At 50.2% G+C, this 20,595-nt stretch overlaps 1 protein-coding gene across 3 annotated transcripts in view; it reads right to left on the reverse strand.

Annotated features, from left to right (window-relative positions):
* The window catches only part of olfm2a (olfactomedin 2a), a 318,824-nt gene that overhangs the window by 69,674 nt on the left and 228,555 nt on the right, over positions 1-20,595 (reverse strand). The window lies entirely within an intron of this gene.

Here is a 20,595-nt window from a genome sequence, read left to right on the forward strand (position 1 = left end):
GTTGGAGCGATTAGGTCCTGACAATCTTAGTGCCGCTGTGGACTTGAGCAGCACGGAAAACTCCAATCATGCGTTGAAAAGAAATTCTAAGTGCCATTGAATGGCACTTTGGGTTCACTCCCAGCGTCTACGGGAATCACTCCGGTGTTCCTGCTGGCGGCAGCACTTAGTCTCCAATCGGGAGAATCGCGCCCTACATTAATGATTGAGACGAGGGAAATAATGATCATAATATTTATAGTCTTGCCACAACTATACAGGGCCTTTCCTTATCTAAGGAATTGTGATCTTGCTGTGGAGGGAGTGCAGCAAAGATTTACCAGGCTGATTCCTGAGAGGGCGGGACTAACGTACGAGGAGAGATTGAATCGGTTAGGATTGTATTCGCTGGAGATCAGAATGAAATGAAATGAAAATCGCTTATTGTCACGAGTAGGCTTCAATGAAGTTACTGTGAAAAGCCCCTAGTTGCCACATTCCGCCACCTGTTCGGGGGAGGCTGGTACGGGAATTGAACCGTGCTGCTGGTCTGCCTTGGGGTGCTTTAAAAGCCAGCGATTTAGTCCAGTGCGCTAAACCAGCCCCTGAATGAGGGGGGGGGGGATCTCACAAAAACCTATAAAATTCTAACGGGACTGGACAGGGTAGATGCAGGAAGGATATTCCCGAGGGTAGGGGGGTGTCCAGAATCAGGGGTCACAGTCTGAGGATACGGGGTGGACCATTTAGGACAGAGGTGGGGAGAAATTTCTTCACCCAGAGAGTGACCGGCCTGTGGAATTCACTACCACAGAAAGTAGTTCAGGCCAAAACATATGTTTACAAGAAGCAGTTAGATTAGCTCTTGGGGCGAAAGAGATCAAAGGATATGGGGGGAAGGCGGGATCAGGTTACCGAGTTTGATGATCAGCTATGATCACGATGAATGGTGGAGCAGGCCCGAAGGGGCACCCTGTTCCTATTTTCTATATTTCTAAGAGTCAACCATATTTGCGGTGGGATCTGGGGGTCACGTGTAGGCCATGCAACCCTGGGTCTTTGTATTACGAGACCAGTGACAATACCACTATGCCACCGCCTCAGGAATGTGCCCGTATGATCCAATATATAATTATACAAGAGTGTTACTTGGAGATGTCAAAGAATTAAACTGGACATCAAAACTTTTATATGTACCCTCATATATACTTCTCCATCCTTCTGAAAGACGGAATGGGAATCACTAGAGTGAGATCGAGGAGACCAGAAGCCATTGACGGCATTTTACTTGTCAGAATAACAATTGAAATCAATTCTCCTCTTGACCCAACTGACTGCAGAAACCTGTTCAGAGGACAAGAGGAGAGGGTGCCACACTATCTGAGCAAGGTTACTGAACTTCATTTTGTTACTGTTCTAAATCTTAGCTTGAGATGAGCAAGTTTGACCTGGCTGAAAGACTGAGTCAGGATCCCTGCGGTGCAGAAGTAGGCCATTTGGCCCATCGAGTGTGCACTGACCCTCTGAAAGAACACCCTACCTAGGCCCATTTCCCCCACCCCATCCCCGTAACCCCACCTGCACATCTTTGGACACTGAGGGACAATTTAGAGTGGCCAATCCACCCAACTTGCACTTCTCCCTGAGACAACACAGTTCAAAAACCCAAGAGGCTTTGTTGCCTGGTCTCCTGATCATCAATGGCAATTGGGAGAAACTAAAATGAAACTTAATTAACAGCAAAGCCTCTTCTGCACAGGTTTGGACTAACCTTTGCCGGTCATGACAGTAAAGCTGTGTTGGTTTACCAGTATTATTCCGCTGCCCACCGAGGTTCCCCATCTGATGGACAATCAAGCGTCAGGCCAGCGCCAACCCCATTCCGACGCTCCAGTCCCACGCAGGAGGCAGCGAGATACACGCGCCAATGGGAGGATGCAAATGGGTCATTTTTTCCCCATTTGCATCCGATTGGAATCCCGACAGGTCGTCACTACATCAAAAGAAGTTAAGTGCTTTCCGCTGAGAAAAAGAGGAAGTGAAAGCACTTATCTTCTAGATGTTTAGAAATATTGTGGCCAGCTTCACAGCAGAGATGCATTTAAACCTGGCTGTCGGGAAGCTATTGCCCTGTCGGTTACAGCCTACCCATAGCTATTTCTCTTTGAAAGGGAATAGAGGACTCGCAGACTAAAGAATCTAAGGGAATTTAAAGCCTTGTGATGTGTTCTAACTTTTGATGAAGTAACAGCTGCTGCTTTCAACATTTCTGTCTGAGACAGCAGATCTAAGGGACGGGTGAGTGAAAAAGCAGTGACGTTTCACTGTTTCTGTCGAGACTGCTCTTTAACTTCCAGGCCGGAGTCTCTGTGGGGGGTTTTGATGAGGGGGCGGTGGTGTCTGAAGGGGGGGTGGCATCTGATGGGGGTGGGTCTCTGATTCGGGGGTCTCTTATGGGGATCTGATAGGGGGTCTCTGACTGGGGGGTCTCTGATTGGGGGGTCTGTGGGGGAGGGCTATGGGGGTTCTCTGTGGGGGGGGTTCTCTGATGGGGGGATTTCTGTGGGGAGGTATCTATGGGGGTGGCCTCTGATGGGGGTCTCTGTGGGGATCTCTGATTGGGGGGTCTAATTGGGGGGTCTGTGGGGAGGGCTGTGGGGGGTCTCTGTGGGGGTGGTCTCTGATGGGGGTCTCTGTGGGAGGTCTCTGGAGGTCTCTGGGGGGTTTCTCTGTGGGCGGGGTCTCTGTGGGCGGGGTCTCTGTGGGGGCATATCTGGGGGGTCTCTGGGGGGTCTCTGTGGGGAGGCTCTGTGCGGGGTGTCTCTGTGGGGGTCTCTGAGGGGGGGGCAATGGGGGGGATCCTTCAGGGAGGGGTCTGGTGGGGGGGTCTGTACGATGGGGGATGTTCTCCAATGGGAACAGTTTGTCTCGGTCTGTCTATCCTCAGCCCCCTCACCTCCTCCCCACCATTTTTTGTTTCTGTGGAAAACAACCCTCCAAAATGTCCATGAATGTTTTCAACTGCGAAGAAAGCTCCGGAAGGCAGGATGGACATGGCAACGGAGTTTCTCTGAGCGGCAAGAAGGGCAGTTTTGATTGGAGACTTGATCATTCGCCCTGAAAAAGATCATTTTCAGATTCACAGAGAGGGTACGGTAAACAGAATAAATTCCTGTTTATATCACATTCAGCGTGGGTGCAGTTACGAGCTATGTCGACCTGGTGCTTAATCTATGCCAAACCTTTAAAAAATCTGTAATTAGATCTCGGCTACACTTGTGCTCAATTCCCGGTACCACACTTCAGGGTGTCAAACCCTGGGAGGAGACCATTTCTCAGAATGATACCGGGGGATGGAGAGAATTTCATTATGTGGAGAGACTGCGGCGAAGCAGGGATTGGTCTCCTTGGAGCAGAGAAGGAGGGAGAGAGAGAATGATTCGACGGAGGCGTTCAAACCGACCAGGGAATTGGATTTGTTTATTGTCACGTGTACCGAGGTACAGTGAAAAGTATTTTTCTGCAAGCAGCTCAACAGATCATTCAGTACATGGAAGAAAAGGGAATTAAACAAAATTCAAAATTGGGGTAAATTAAGGAGAGGCTGCGGGCGGCTGCATGGTAACGCCAACACGATTTTCTCCCTCGTCAATTCTCAAGGTAACTGACGCCCAAGTATAAAAGAAAAACTTCTCCAGGCCATTGTTAACATGCCTTACAAACACACAGATACACACACACACACACACATGCACAAACACACGCGCGCACACACACACGCGCACACGCACACACACGAAAAAAGCCAGATGGAAAAGCTGTGGATAAAGGTGTAAATCTCTTGTGGCTTTAAGAAGTGGGAGGGATGAGCAGCAGCTCAGAGACTGAGAGGTGGAGATCGGGACACCACGTGCTTAAGAAATGGCAGCAGGCTGATACAATCCCCCTGAGTGCCAATTAAATCGGCCAGTTGTACTCTCTGCGCAGAGCCAGCTTAACCAGCAGAGCAGCTTTTGTTTTGAAAGGACAGACTTCAAGCCATTGGCCTGACTTAACAGGAGGGCCATGTGCCAAAGGCATTAATGATCCCGTTACTGAGCGCTGGCACCGACAGACACCCGAACAGGCTCGGGGACTCTGGGCCACTTCCCCTGCTTCCACCAACGGCTCAGAACCCCATCGTGAGCAGCAACGCGGACTCAAATCAGCCGCCGATTCCTTCGGTCAGCTGTGAATCTTTGGCGGGCTTGCTAACTGGCACGGCGGAGGAGTCACATCCCGGCATTCCTTGCTCTGCGACTGTTGCAGAACAGTCAGAAAACCGAGACTCCCTGCACGGAATCGCAACGTGGAGAGTAAAGACCCTCACAAGTGTGTTGGGCCGGATCACCTGCTTCGGCGTCGCAAACATTGGCCAGGGGAAGGGCAGCTCGGGAAGTCCTCCTCGAGCTCCCCGGGGCAGTTCATTACATCAAAAGGTGCTAAATCGTGTCTGCAACGGCTCTCCCAATGAGCAATTCACTGAGTCCCGTCCTCCCGCATCCCCCCACAACCCGGCACGTCCTTCCTTTCCTGTCATCGCCTTCCCAAATACTTTGATTGACCCTGCCTCCGCCACACTTGTCAGGCAGTGCATTCCAGATCCGAACCACTCGCTGTGTGAAAAATGATTTTCCTCGTGTCGCCCTTGCTTCTTTCGCTAACTACTTCAAAATGTTGCGTCCTCTCGCTCTCGACCCTCTCAGGCGTGGAAACAGTTTCTCCCAATCCAAACTGTTCAGACCCCTCATGGTATCGAACACCTCTTATCAAAGCTCCTCGTGGTCCCCTTCCCCTCCAAGGAAAACAGACCCAACTTCTTCAATCTATCTTCACAAGTGAAGTCTCTCATCCATGGAACTATTAATTCAAGTTCTTCATTCAATCATGTTTAATAATGAATCGAATAAACTGATATCAAAGGCTTGGAGGTCGTGTCGCCAACCTCCAGGTGAAGGAAACACCAGTCAGGAGATGCCACTCGGCATAGGCACACGTTCTCATGGCACACATTATAATCAGCTTTTTTGACACAATCACATTGTTGTTTGTGGGGTCTTTCTGTGTGAAGCTTGGCTGCTATTCCTCCTACATTACACCAGCTGACTGCACGTCAAGAGTACTTGTGGGCTGCAAGGTAGCACAGTGGTTAGCACTGTTGCTAGACAGCTCCAGGGTCCCAGGTTCGATTCCCGGCTTGGGTCACTGTCTGTGCGGAGTCTGCACGTTCGCCCCGTGTCTGCGTGGGTTTCCTCCGGGTGCTCCGGTTTCCTCCCACAGTCCAAAGATGTGCAGGTTAGGTGGATTGACCATGATAAATTGCCTCGTAGGGTCTAAGAAGGTTAGGTGGGGTTACTGGGTTACAGAGATAGGGTGGAGGTGTACCCTTAAACAGGATGTTCTTTCCGAGGGCTGGTGCAGACTCGATGGCCGAATGGCCTCCTTCCGCACTGTTAATTCTGTGATTCATTGGCTGTGGCAATGATGTGCGGGTTTGGTGGATTGGTTATGCTAAATTGCCCTTAGCGTTCAAAGATATGCACATAGCGGGGGGTTACGAGAGGGCGGCGGTGGTGGGGGGGGGGAGTGGGCCTCGGCAGAGTACCCTTTCAGGGACTCAATGCAGATTCGATGGGCTGAATGGTCTCCTTCTGCACAGTCGGATCCTATGGTTCTGTGGTTTTGTGCCGTGCTTTGGGCAGTTCTGAGATTGCGAGAGGTGTCATAGAGAGCCGTAGAGTCATTCAGGACAATAGAAGGAGGCCCTTCGGCCCACCGGCTCCATGCTGCCTCTCTGCAGAGCACTCCAGTCCACTCCAATTACCCATCGGGAACCCTGCAAGTTAATTTTCTTTCAAAGCCCGGCCAATCCTTTTGAAACAGTTTATTCCACCACCCAAGTCATTATGTCGAGGCAGTACGGATAAAGATCCAGCCGCCCGACTGCTTTCTGATGACGTTGCCAGGGCAATGTCCTTTTAAACTTTTGCTGGTGGACGGAGCAGTCCTTACCCGAGATAAATCTAAAGCAAGCAGCACCATTGCTGCGTGCTGAGATGGAGAGATGCACGCAGGTTTAAGTAAGGATTCTAGTAAGATCTATCGGTATTTACGAGGCTGTTCCTATCTCGTTGAGCTGTCTAGGTTAACGAGCCTTTGTGCAATGTGCCAACATAGACAGGCTGCTTTGTATTCTCGAATGCTAGAAGGACAGATCATCTATTCTCAGCTGGGTGGCAAAAATGCAAGGTGCCGAGATTTTTCGAGGCCCCATTTTCCAACGCTTGTGTGGAGTTCCACATTCGGAATTCTTGGCAGACTGCAAACCACTTTGGCGATATTCGGAGGCCAGATTCTGAAACTTATGGGCCCTGAGGGTGCAATGATTATTCTGGATTCACAACGCAGAACTCTCATTAGGATAACTACTCATTCCTTAGCCAGCAGAAGATTCATTGTTAATATTAATTCCAACAAAACAGACTAACTGGTCTTTCTCGTTTTGCTGCACATTGCTCTGGAATGGTTGTCATGTTTGTGTACACAGAAACCTTCATTATCCTGCTAATCGGCAGTGCATTAATAATGTAATTTATAAATATATTTTACCTCCAGTCTGCAGGGGAACTCAATTCCGTTGAGATAAAAAAACCTTTGATAAAAGGAACCGTCTTCACCACGCCAAACGAGTAAAGACAAATGTAGGCTGATTAGATTCTAGAGTAATAGAGACATACGGGGCGCGATTCTCCTCTCCCCACGCCGCGTGGGAGAATCGCGGGAGGGCCCCCCGACTAATTTCACAACCCCCTGGCGCCCCCCGCGATTCTCCCACCCCCCCCCCCCCCGAACTCGGAAGAATCGGCGCTCGCGATTCTCCGACCCGGATGGGCCGACCCTGCCGTTCGTGACCGGTTCACGACAGCGGCAACCACACCTGGTCGCTGCCGTCTTGAAATCACCGTGAGATGCCCGTTTTGGGAATTGTAGGGGGCCTGGTGGGGAATGAGCACCGCGACTGTGCTCGGGAGGGGACAGGCCCACGATCCGTGCCCACCGATCGTCAGGCCGGCATCTCAATCGGACGCACTATTTCCCCTCTGCTGCCCCGCAAGATCAAGCTGCCACGTCTTGCGGAGCGGCTGAGGGGAAAGACGGCCACCGCGCATGCGCGGGTTCGCGCTGTCAGCCGTCGTGACGTCAGCCGTGCATGCGCGGGTTGGAGCCGGCCAACCTGTGCATGCGCGGCTGACGTCACATAGGCACCGCCGTCACGTCACTCTTGGCGCGCCGCCTGGCGGCCGAGAGTTACGGAGCGCCGCTCCTAGCCCAACCGGGAGGGGAGAATAGGGGGCGAGGAGCGGCCTCCGAGGCCGTCATGAAACAGCCGAGTTCACGACGGCCCTCCCAATTTTTCCCGGGAGCGGAGAATCGTGCCCACGGTACTGGAGGCCATTGAGCCCATCTCGTGCACTCCGTATTTCTGTAGAGCAATCCATTTAGTCCCATTGGGCAGCACAGTAGCACAGTGGTGAGCAATGTTGCTTCACAGCTCCAGGGTCCCAGGTTAGATTCCCAGCTTGGGTCACTGTCTGTGCGGAGTCTGCACATCCTCCCCGTGTCTGCGTGGGTTTCCTCCGGGTGCTCCGGCTTCTTCCCACAGTCCAAAGATGTGCAGGTTAGGTGGATTGGCCACGCTAAATTGCCCTTTGTGTCCAAAAAGGTTAAGTGGGGTTACTGGGTTACGGGAATAGGGTGGCGGTGTGGGCTTGGGAGGGGTGCTCTTTCCAAGAGCCGGTGCAGACTCGATGGGCCGAATAGCCTCCTTCTGCACTGTAAATTCTATGATTCTATGATTCCCCTGCTCAATCGCTACAGACCTACACTGGAGCCCATTCAGCCCATCAATGCCAACAGCGTGGTGGCACAGCGGTTGGCACTGCTGCCTCGTGGCACCAGGGACCCGCCTTGGATGACTGCCTGTGTGGAGTTTGCACTTCCTCCCCGTGTCTGCCTGGGTTTCCTCCGGGTGATCCGGTTTCCTCCCACAGTCCAAGGCGTGCAGTTTAGGTGGATTAGCCATGTTAAACTGCCCCTCAGATTGGACGTGGTTAGGTGGATTGGTCATGCTAAACTGCCCCTCAGATTGGACGTGCAGGTTAGGTGGATTGGTCATGCTAAACTGCCCCTCAGATTGGACGTGGTTAGGTGGATTGGTCATGCTAAACTGCCCCTCAGATTGGACGTGGTTAGGTGGATTGGTCATGCTAAACTGCCCCTCAGATTGGACGTGGTTAGGTGGATTGGTCATGCTAAACTGCCCCTCAGATTGGACGTGCAGGTTAGGTGGATTGGTCATGCTAAACTGCCCCTCAGATTGGACGCGCAGGTTAGGTGTGGTATCGGGGATGGGAGGGGGGGGAAGTGGGTTTCGGTGGTGCGCTCTTTCAGAGGGTCGGTGCAGACTCAATGGGCTGAATGGCCTCCTTCTGCGCTGTAGGGATTCTATGCAATGCATTGGGGTTCGTTGAAGTAGAGCTGTCCAATCAATTCCACTCTCTTGCTCTACTCCTGTAGATCTGCAAAGTTATTTCCAGGATGCGCCTGTTCAATTTCCTCTTGGCATCACAGATTGCTCCTGATTCCTCGTGGGGAACGTATTATAAGTCATCGCCACCAGAGATTATTATTAATAATAATAATCTTTATTAGTGTCACAAGTAGGCCTACATTAACACTGCAGTGAAGTGACTGTGAAAAGCCCCTCGTCGCCACATTCCGGCGCCTTTTCAGGTACAAAGGGAGAGTTCAGAATGTCCAATTTACCTAGTAACACGTCTTTCGGGACTTGTGGGAGGAAACCGGAGCACCCGGAGGAAACCCATCGCAGACACAGGAAGAAGGTGCAGAATCCGAACAGACAGTGACCCAAGCCGGGAATCGAACCTGGGACCCTGGTTAGCAACAGTGTCACCATGTGTTGCCCACACAGGGTGATATGAAGGGAGAGATGTTATTTTTGTGTCATTAAAAAGAACACATACTGACAGAGCAATTCCTTCAGGTAGGTTGAACTCAAATAACAGCACAAACTGGTCCATATCACAGCCTCCCATCTTCCCTTCCAGCTTGATCAACACATCCCTTTATTCCCTTTTCCCTCATCCGTTTATCCAACTTCCTCTGAATTAATATCTATCTTGTTCGCTCCCCGTGCTAATATGTTCCACATTCTACCCACCCTCTGGCGAAAGAGGGTTCTCTGGAAAATCCCCTCTCGCGTTATTCTCACTTATATCGCACTTATTCTCTGTAAATTCTATGTAAATATTAAAAGGTATTTTGGCATTTTCATGAATCCTGAATAAATGTGAGCAAATCACAAGCGTACTTAAAATTAATCTGCACCTTGCCTGACATTAGTTCAATGTCCCTAATGCTAAGTCTGAGATCAACTCTGAAACAAAGGTATTGATTATTAGTAAAGACTCCCCCCCCCACCCCCACCCCCCCCCCCCCCCCCCCCCCCCTCCCCAATGCTCGCAATGACGAGAGGGAACACCAACTCATTATCTTTAAAAACAGCCCACGGACCGATCATTGCTGTGCGTTTGAGCTAGATTGTCACATGGCAGACTGTCTCACTCTGTGAGAAATTGTCATGAGTTGCAGGGTCGACCACTGAAAGAGGCCATTTGGCCCATCGTGCCTGTTCTGGCTGTACCACACGAGACCTGCCGTCTTCCTCAACCATCCCAATAACAACCAAAATGGTTGTGAGCCAACCCGCAGTGCATGGGTTTAAGCACTGTTGCCGCAAGTGGCAATGAGTTGACCTTAAGCACAGCTGACTGCCCCTTGTCCCTTTATCAATGGTGGAGGCGGTTGGGAGGGGGGGTGTAGGAGGAGCTGACAGTACGATACTTGCCAGAATTCCCAACGGCTCCAGCAGAACGGCGCTAGAATTGCAGCCAATGCTTTGTCCACCTGGGCAGTGCACTTACTCGCTGACCCCCATTGTTCCCCAGCATTGCAATGGTACGAGCAGCGATCTTTCCAACGTCACCATGGTGCTTTGGCCTAGCAAATTCAGGGTCGTCATATTTAATATATAATAATAATCTTTATTGTCACAGGTAGGCTTACATTAACACTGCAATGAAGTTACTGTGAAAAGCCCCTAGTCGCCACATTCCGGCGTCTGTTCGGGTACACAGAGGGAGAATTCAGAATGTCCAATTTACCTAACAAGCACGTCTTTCGGGACTTGTGGGAGGAAACCGGAGCACCCGGAGGAAACCCACGCAGACACGGGGAGATCGTGCAGACTCCGCACAGGCAGTGACCCAAGCCGGGAATCGAACCCGGGGCCCTGGAGCTGTGAAGCAACAGTGCTAACCACTACGCTACCCTGGCGCCCGTGTGCTACTGTGCCGCCCAATGAAAACAGACACACATTGTTTAGTCTCTCTGCCATTTTCTTATTTCCCATTATAAACTCTGCTGTCTCCGCCTGGAATGGACCCACATTGATCTTTGCTAATAGTTCCCTTTTCACATTCCTATCGGGGTTTACCCAGTCAGTTTTATGTTTCCCGCCAGTTTGCTCTCGTATTTTATTTCTTATTTATCAGTTTCTCAGTCCTCATTTGCTGAATTCTAAAACTAGTTCCCGCCCTCAGGTTTACTACTATTTTGGCCACTTTATGAGCCTCTTCCTTTGAGCAAATGCTATCTTTCACTGTGGATGCCAGTCTGTCCTGTCCCTTTAAGGCCACGAAACAATGCTACAAACGGCGGAGATTGTAGCTGCTTCTGAACCTCAGGTTGCTGGCCAGTCCCCAACATCTCTTCCTTTGTTTTTTGAACAAACTTTCTTAAAGCTCACTTCTTCGGTCAAGTGTTATTCTATTGACGCAAGGCAGTCTGAGGGGTGTTATGGGAGAGGCGTTTTCAGAACCCCAAAGTGTATCATGGAGTTCAACCAACCTCTCCCCTTAATGTATTGTTGCTTTTGAAGCACACGGCTTGATCTCCAGGTGTGGTATTACAATTATGGACACGTGGGTTTTTAAACACAAAACAAAGTTTATTCCATGAATTCAACTTAACCTTTTTAAATAAACATTGGATCCCTTAACACCCCTTACTTCAAAGATAACCCCAAAAATAGCACACTAAATAATCCCTCAACTGTTCCTTCAAACCTCCAAAAGACTTAACACCTTTAAACAGAAACACATCAGGTTAAAGACAGTTTAAATCACCCAAATAATTCAGAGATAGTCTTTCATGGCAGAGATCACAGCAGATCCAGCTCACTGCAAACACAGACACACCCAAGCTCTTTTTCTCCATGCAGCTCTCAGCAAACCAGCCAGACACGTTTCAGCTGCTCTCTCAAACTGAAACTAAAAGCAGAAGTGAGCTCAACTCAGCTACCCCACCCTCTGACATCACTTTAGTAATATGAGCTGCTTCATTTCTTAAAGGTACATAGCTTAAACATCCATTTCTTAAAGGTACTCTCACATGACAGGGGAGATTTGACAAATTGTACAGGATTGTGGCAGGTTTGGGTAAAGTAGAGAAAGGGAAGCTGTTCTCATTAGCTACAAGGACTGGCAGACAGATTTAAGGTTTTGGGCAAGAGATAATAATAATCATCATCTTTCTTGTCACAAGTAGGCTTACATTAACACTGCAATGAAGTTACTGTGAAAAGCCCCTAGTCGCCACACTCCGACGCCTGTTGGGGTACACAGAGGGAGAATTCAGAATGCGGGTGGGGGGGGGGGGGGGTTGTTGGGGAATGTGGGACGAGGCAGGAGTGGTTATGATTGTAACTCGCTGTCTGCGAGGGTGGTGGAAGCAGAGGCGATGAATGATTTCAAAATGCAATTTGGGAGCGCGTTGGAAAGGAAATAAACCTGCAGAGCTACGGGGAAATGGGACTGATTGGGTTACTCTATGGAGAACCAGCATGCAGCCCAAGGGCTGAATGGTCTCCATCTGTGCCATAAATGACTCTATGGCCAGGACTTCCCTCCCCCACCCCCATTTTTTTCTGGTGGCAGAAGTGGCTCGTCATTGGCTGCTGGAGGGATCGTCCAGTCCTGCAGAGGTTTAAAACATTGTATATTGTTCGCTCCCCCCCCCCCCCCCCCGCTATCGAGGAACCCATTACAGGTAGGCGGGGGGAGGGGGGTTCGCACGACCGGCCGTAAAATCCTGCCCTATGACTTTGACACATAATCCATGCTGGGTCTTCAACCTCTCTAACGATTACCTTTTCAGTGTTTTCTTTTCTCTGCATTGACGAATTTTATATTTTAGGTTTTCTTATTAAAACTTGGGTTAAAGGTGCATACAGACAGTATGTCTGTTAAAGCTGTGATTAAGGGGTCATAAAAGTGAGGTAATCATTGAATTTGCAGGTGAAGTGCTAAGGCAATATTATGTACATTTGAAGTACAACTGGCGTGCCGGTAATTTACGAGGGGTGTTGTGTTTGGTCTTAGCTAAACACTTTCTGGGACATCTTGTGGGGGGGGGGGTAGAGTCAGAAAATATCTTATGCTTTGGGTATAGATGACGTAAAAAAGTGGAGGAGCGAGGTCTGTCTGAATAGTTAATTCTTCCTCGGATGTTAATCTGAACAGAGGTGTTTGGTCCTGAAAGGTTCCCTAGCCAAAGACGCTGCACCAAGAAAATTAGTTAACTAATCAGTTAACTGTATTCATGAGTGGTATTTAATTCATATTGATTTGCTTAATTGGAATATAAAGGCAGGTTTGGGAAGTTAAAGGTTTTTCTTTCATAAAAGAACAGTTGTAACTGTTATTTCTCTGTTGTTACTGTGGTTAACTCTAAGTTTAAATTAAAGTTTGTTTCAAATAAAAGCTGTTTACTGGTCGGCGTCATCACTCCTGTGGGGCAGGTACATTCCCTCACCGTTTTATCAATTGCAAATAATTGGGATCTCATCCGGGATCCCAACAAAAAGTTTTTGAATGTTTTATTTCTCTGCATCAAAGCTGAGGTATAGCGACATTAGTCACAGCTCTCTCTTTTTTTTTGCAACGCCCAAGGACTGGGATTGAAAATCTGGCTGCCAAGCTTCCCGAGGTGTTGAAGCCTTTTCAATGTGTGATGTGAACCAACATATCAGCGCTTCAACAGCACAGTGCAAGGAAACAGCCAGCAGAGGAAACTGGAACCGATATCTCACAGGCAAGGGACCTCAAACAGAAGAGGCGGGTTTATGCGCATGTTGATGAGCAATCATGTTATAACAGTCCAAGTGGCCACAGTCAGCATTTCCGGACTATTCATTGACTGAAAGTACTTAAGTAGACACTAAGAAATCAGGTGCTAAGTATATAAACTTTAATATATGCCTGTTACATATTAATGACCATCTTGAAAATTAAAGAGTGTTTTGATTCGCGTTTTGCAGTTCCTGGGTCTGACTACTTCCAGCGCACTATGCAAGTCCGTCATCCCTTCACTGACAGTCCCAATTGGAGGATGGCAAATAGGGCCATTTCGCAGAACCTTTACAGTGCAGGAGAAGGCCATTTGGCCCATCATCCATTGGAAGCCATTCAGAGAATCATTGATGATGGAATGGGAGGGCTGTCTTATGAGGAAAGGTTAGACTAGGATTGTATCCAGTTGAGTGAAAGAATAAGAGGTGACTTGTTTGAACATATGGGCGACACAGTGGGTATCATCGCTTCCTCACAGCACCAGGGACCCTGGGTTCATGTCCGACCTCGGGTGACGATCTGTGTCAGTCTGCACGTTCTCCCCGTGTCTGCGTGGGTTTCCTCCGGGTGCTCCGGTTTCCTCCCGCAGATGTGCAGGTTAGGTGGATCGGCCATGATAGATTGCCCCTTAGTATCCAAAGAGGTGCAGATTAGGTGAGGCTACAAAGAGAGGGCTGGGGAGTGGGCCGAGGCAGGGTGCTCTTTACGAGGGTCAGCACAGACTCTGCTGGCATTCTATCCTTCTGTTCTATATCAGATCCTGAGGGGACTTGACGTGGAGAGGAATTTCCTCGTGGGAGAATCTAGAACTGGGGGGTCACAGCTTAAAAATAAGGGGTGGCTCATTTAAAACAGAGATTATGAGAATACCGTTCTTTCAGAGGGTGCTGAGTCTCTGCAACTCTCTTCCTCAAAAGGCAGCGGGAGCAGAATCTTCGGATATTTTTAAGGCAGAGCCGGATAGATTATTGACTAATGAGGGGGTGAAAGGTTATCGGGGTCGGCGAGAATGTGGGGTTGAGGTTACAGCCAGCGCAGCAACAATCTCATTGAAAAGCAGAGGAGGCTCGAGGGGCTGAATGGCCTACTCCATAGACCTATAGAATCCCTACATTGCAGGAGGTGGCCATTCGGCCCATTAGATTTGCACCAACCTTCTGAAAGAGCTCCCTACCTAGGCTCACTCCCCCGCCCTAGCCCTGTAAACCCCATAACCCCATCTGACCTGCACATCTTTGGATTACCCCTGCTCCTAGTTTGCATCATGTCTGCCCCCCACTTTGAACCAGCCCTTCACTTAGTGCCACACCCCTGCCTTCCCCTCCGGAACCCTGCACATTCCCGACTGTCCAGCTCACTGCCTTCTGAAAGTCTCGATTGAGCTTGCCTCCCCCACGTTCTCAGGCGCGGCATTCTCGATCCTAACCACCAGCAAGCATTTCCACGAGAAATTATTTTAGCGGCATTTATCGGCCATTCCTTGTTGGCCACTTCGAAGGGCACTTAAGATTCAACCAGGCGAAAGCAAATTCCTGCGGAAGCTGGAATCTGAAAGCGAAACAGAAAAATACTGGACAATTTCAGCAGGTCTGGCAGCATCTGTGGAGAGAGAAGGGAGCTCGCGTTCCGAAACTGTGCTGCTGTGGGGCTGCAGTCACATACCGACCCAGAGCAGGTCATGGCTAGCTCTTTCCCCTTTCACGGTGTGCTATGATTTAGACAGAGACAGGCCGACCCTGCACATCTTTGGGTTGTGGGGGGTGGGTGAGACCCGCGCAGACACGGGAAGAATGTGCAAACTCCATACGGACAGTGATCCGGGGTCGGGATCGAACCCGGGGCCTCGGCGCCATGAGGCAGCGGTGCTAACCACTGCGCCACCGTGCCGGCCTGATGGGAAAGGATTCCATTGGGTTGTTATAATTGTGGGGAAGGCATTAGGCTAATCAGCATATTACGAAGTTGGGAGTGAATTGGTGGTTGGTTTCAAGAATCGCTTGAATAAATGGAGTGAATTGGAAGGGGTATGAGTGGGTTCCATTCAACGGTGATGGTGTATCCTTTAAAAAATAAATTTAGAGTACCCAATTAATTTTCTCTTTGCAATTAAGGGGCAATTTAGCGTGGCCAATCCACCTACGCTGCGCATCTTTGGGTTGTGGGGGGGGGGGGGGGGGGGGGGGTGGGGGGTGGGACCCAATGCAAACACGGGGAGAATGTGCAAACTGGGGATAATTGCGGAATTATAAATGAGGTCCAGGTGTCAACGAGAGAGGGTCAATCCATTCTAAATCTATACGATGGGTCTAATTTTCCAAAACAAAAGGATAAAAGTGGATCAAAGGGATTTTAATTGTTGGAATTTTGGTGACCGGCTTCCAGCTCCTGTGAATCCGAATCCACATCCCTGTAAAGTTGGGACGGGGGGAAAATGATCCCGAATCTCAGGACTCAATGTTGCGATGATCTTGGATTGAGAACTGCAGAAGGCTGGAACTCTGCTCATTCTCATTAGCATTGCGTCTTCCTTTGGCGATTACGTTTCTGAAGCCCAGCTGTCACCATTATATCAATATAATTACACATTCCAGTCACTGACAGCCACATATGCTGCCATCCTATTTGCAAAATCTGCCCGTTAACTAATTGGCCCTGAATTGAGCAGATCGCTCTCTCTCTGTCAGATTGTCTGATCACCGATGATGAATAACACGGATCCTGAAAGTAACCTTCAGCGATGACGAGAAACAATCTGTTTTCCAAACTCTGGTGCCCCGAGCATCCTTGATTTTCATTGTAGAATTTACAGTGCAGAAGGTGGCCTTTCGGCCACTCGAGTCTGCACCGGACCTTGGAAAGAGCACTCTACTTAAGCCCACGCCTCCAACCTGTCCCCATAACCCCTCCCAACGTTTTGGGGACTGAGGGGCAATTAAGCGCGGCCGATCCACCTCACCTGCACTTGGAGAGGCCAATGCCCCCGCCAGGCTGGTCCGGTGGAGGGGGGGGGGGGGTGAAGTTGGGCTGTGGGAGGAAGCCGGAGCGCCCGGAGGAACCTCACGCAGACACGGGGACAAAGTACAAACTCCGCACAGACAGTGACCCGAGGCCGGAATCGAACCTGGGACCCTGGAGCTGTGAGGCAGCGGTGCTAACCACTGTGCCACCGTGCTGCCCCATGTCACCATTGGCGGGTGTGCCTTTAGCTGCCTGAGCCCTAGGCACTCAAATTCCCTCTCTGAACCTCTGTATCCCTCACACTGACACTCCTCAAACGCACCTCGATTACCAAGCTTTCGGCCACTTCCCCTGATATCGTTTAGGCGGCTCAATTGTTTTCTTCTGGTGAAGTGTGTTGGGAGACTAATATATTCAACAAAACGCTGCTTCAATAAAGCATTGCTTGGATTCTTATACACTCTGAACTTTCAGTCCTTAAGGTAAAAATTTAAACAAAAACTGATTGAGAATAAATGCTCGAGGAAAGGGTTAACATCAGAAGCACATGACGTTGATGTAATAATGATGTAAGATCATATGATTTAGTAACCGAGATCTGGAGTGAGAGGTTCGACCCTCGTACAGAGACTGCAATATCTAATTAGTAGCTGTAAATTAAGAGCACTGGGTTTTAACAAACGACAGTCCCGAGACGCTTTCATTTGGAGCGCAGGCAAATACCAAGGAATCCCAGCTCGGCTCCGAACGCACGATAAAACATTTTTAGAATTCCCGCAGTGCAGAAGGAGGCCCATCCGGTCTGCACCAACCCTCCTAATGAGCACCACACCTAGGCACAATCCCCCCCCCCCCCCCGTCCCTTGTCCCATAACCCCACTTAACCACTCATCTTTGGACTGTGGGAGGAAACCGGAGCACCCGGAGGAAACCCACGCAGACACGGGGAGAACGTGCAGGCTCCGCACAGACAGTGACCCGAGGCCGGATTCCAACCCGTGCTAACCACTGTGCCACCACGAGGTTGCAACGAGGGTTTTGATTTTAGCTTTGGATAGTTAGCGATGAGAAGGGACAAGGTTGGCAAAGGGTGCCTTTAGCTCAGGAAACCTAACATTGCCGTCACAAGTTTGGACTGAAGAAGAAAAATGAGTTTTGGGGGGATTTTGCCCCTCTGTCTGCCGTCAGCTCGAGCGACGACGTGGGTACAAAATCTAGTGAGAATCGGGAAACGGGATTCGCACCGGTGAGATCGCGTTTCCAGATTTTCCACGCCCCACACCAGTACCGTAACCAAGCTGATGCCCAGAAAATGCCGATAATCTAATTTTAAACCGTTTGCAATGCATTTATATATAATAAGTGCGACCTCCCCCCACCCTAAATATTCAAAACTCACCAACCTGGTGTTCTGAAAAACGAGATCCAGTCGAGAGGACTCCTCCCGCGCCCCACCCTCCCGGGGGAGAGGGGGAGAAACAAAGGTAAGTATAGCCCCCAGAGGAGAGGAGCATGCTCGGAACTGCCCCCTGCCACAGGTTGGCACTGCTAACCTGTGCCGATCTGTGCCGGGGCAGTGCCAGGAGTGGAACCTCTGGGGAGCCCCATTCGGTAGTCCCTAGATGTGAGAATGATTGATTGTCGGGTAAGAGTACCGAGAGGTCCGGACATAATGGAGCTGGAATGTAGATCAGCCATGATCGCCCTGATGGTCGCAGAGGATGCTCGAGGGGCTGAATGGCCTCCGCGTATTGCCAGGGTAGGGAAGGACCAAGATTGGCTGTTGCTTCCCCCTCATTTCACTGCAGGAAAGAGGGAGGATTCTGCTCCTCCCCTATTCCCACATGGCTGAAGCAGGTACACAACCTATAGGGACACGATCCCATATCCAGGAACACATGGGGCTGGAATGCCAAAACCACTCGGCTCCTGCACCAAAAGCAGCCGGCGAATGCCCGGATCCCTGGCCACGCATGCGCATGGCAATGACCTGCAGCGGCCGCGCTGTGCAACGTGGCGCCGGCCTTGCGTGGACCCAGCCCGCCATATGCGGCCCCACAGGACACCAGGACACTCCCTGGACACCCCCCCCCCCTCCACCAGTTTCCGCAGCCCTCGCAGAACCCCCCCCCCCCCACTCCACCCCACAACCAGTGGCACTGGACACAGTCCGCAGCCACCACGCCGGGTTCCCGACCGTTCAGACCACAGTCACGAACTCGGCCCATCGGGGGTGGAGCATCATGGGAAGGCCTTCCGATGACGCGCCAACATCGTTCCAACGGCGTGCGCCACGCAATGCGATGATGCCATTTCAGAGGCAGCGGAGACTCGGAAACCGGCTACAAACCGGCGCCGCCCCCGATTTTAGCGCCTGAATGGATTCTCCACCCGATCACCGATTACGATATCGGTTTCGAACGATGGAGACTCCAGGCCTTGGAGCCCGGGATCTGGACCTCCTGCCTGTTATGAAAAATAGTAATAGGCTGGGCAGCTAAAGGAAAATGAAAAAAAAAAATCAATGTTAAAATTGCCGGGACTCAAACAAAAAATGTTTGTTTGACGTGTTTGGAATTAAACCTCCCGCCCACCCGGACAATCTTGTTTCGGGAGTCTCGGTGGGTGGCGCTCTGGTCTCGGGAGTCGGAAAGTCGGCAGGCTCAAGTCCCGCTCCAGCGCACAGCAACGTGATGTGGACCAGATTAATTCCAGGGATACCCGGGCACCTGAAGTCTTCTTCGAAATAGTGCTGCGGGATCTTGCTGCGTCCACCAGAGAGCGAGAGAGCAGGCAGGCCTCAGCTTTTACTCCCTTGGCTGAAAAACAGCACCTCTGACAATGCGGCACTCCTTCGTGACTGCACTGAGGATATCCAGCGATGTTTGGCGGAATGTTTCTGGGGGCTCGTTACCTCTGCACCTCCGAGGTGAGGCTATTCCTGAGCTGGAGTCAGAGCGCATAAAGGGACTCAGTTTCAATTCAATTAAATCAATCTGAAATTGTAAGCTAGATAGTGATGGCTGGAGGGCAGGAAATCTGCCGCCCTTACCTGGTCTGGCTTACCTGCAGACCCACAGTGGAACGCATAGACAGAAGTTAGAAATTACAGAACAAGGTTTATTTCGATACAATTCCAATACTCCTCCACTCCCCTCAGGGTCTCCTTCCCCGACCTGCAGCTAGGCCCGGGTTTCTGTACAACCGAGGCTCTCCTTGTCAAGTGGGGGGGGGGGAAACACCGCTCCCTTAAAGGGGAAGGCCAGCCTGTCTTAAAGGGGAAGTTCATATTCCGGGGAGGCCACGGGAAGTCGTGTAGTCCTGATCCCGGAACATCCATTGGGATTATCACACTGCCCAATCACCCCAAGGATAATTAGGAAACGGGCGACAAAAGCTAGCTTTTCCAGTGACACCCAACTCCCAAGAAAGAATAAAACCACCTTTACCACCCCCCCCCAACGGACCAGCCGGAAGGGGGATTGGCCTCTCCATCCTGGGCCCACCCCACTCTGCACAGTCACCTGGTCCGTACGTAAATAAAACATGACAGCCGACTGTTTACCAAACCGAGGAAAGGTTTCAATTTAATTGTCACATAGTTTGAGAATAGAAATAACTGATAACATTATTGAGATAATTAAATGATATTTGGCAATCGACCAGGGTCAACATTGCCAAACGCATGCTATTCCCCGGAGATATGAAATAATAACATACTTCCCACTGACTCCTGCCTGTTAATTAACCTGCAAAGTACTTCATCTCCTCCTTTCAAAGATCTGCAGCAATATACAAGCACGACAATGATTTAAGAAGTCTGCTATTACTGCGGAGAGTTTACGGAACGCAGAATCGGATGATTCATTCAACCTAGGGATGTGGGTTCAGGCACAGAGGAGAGTGACGAGACAAAGGCCTCCGAAATCCACTAGCTTGGGGGGAAGCTTGTTCAGTCAGTCGCAGGACGTCAAGTCCATGGAGAGGGTGGATGTGAGATTTAATCAAGGGACTTTGGCGGGGACAAATTGTTTCCGCTGGCAGGAAGAATGTTAACCTCAGGACACAGATTTAAGATTATTGACAAAATAACCAGCGTGGGAGACGTGGGGAATTATGATCTGGAACTTGGGCCAGTGGATGTGGCGTACTCGGATTTATCCAGAAAGCTTTTGAGGAAGTTCCACACGAGAGGCTAGTGTGCAAAATTAAAGCGCATGGGATTGGGGGCAATAGATTGGCATGGATTTACGAAACAGAGTGCTCCAGTCCCGGTGCTTGTACGCGAACCCTTCGGAATAAATGAGCCTTTTTCGAATTGGCTCCAGCTATTCAAATATACATCAAT

This window comes from Scyliorhinus canicula, chromosome 25, assembly GCF_902713615.1.
Source record: "Scyliorhinus canicula chromosome 25, sScyCan1.1, whole genome shotgun sequence".
In the NCBI taxonomy this organism is placed as follows: domain Eukaryota; kingdom Metazoa; phylum Chordata; class Chondrichthyes; order Carcharhiniformes; family Scyliorhinidae; genus Scyliorhinus; species Scyliorhinus canicula.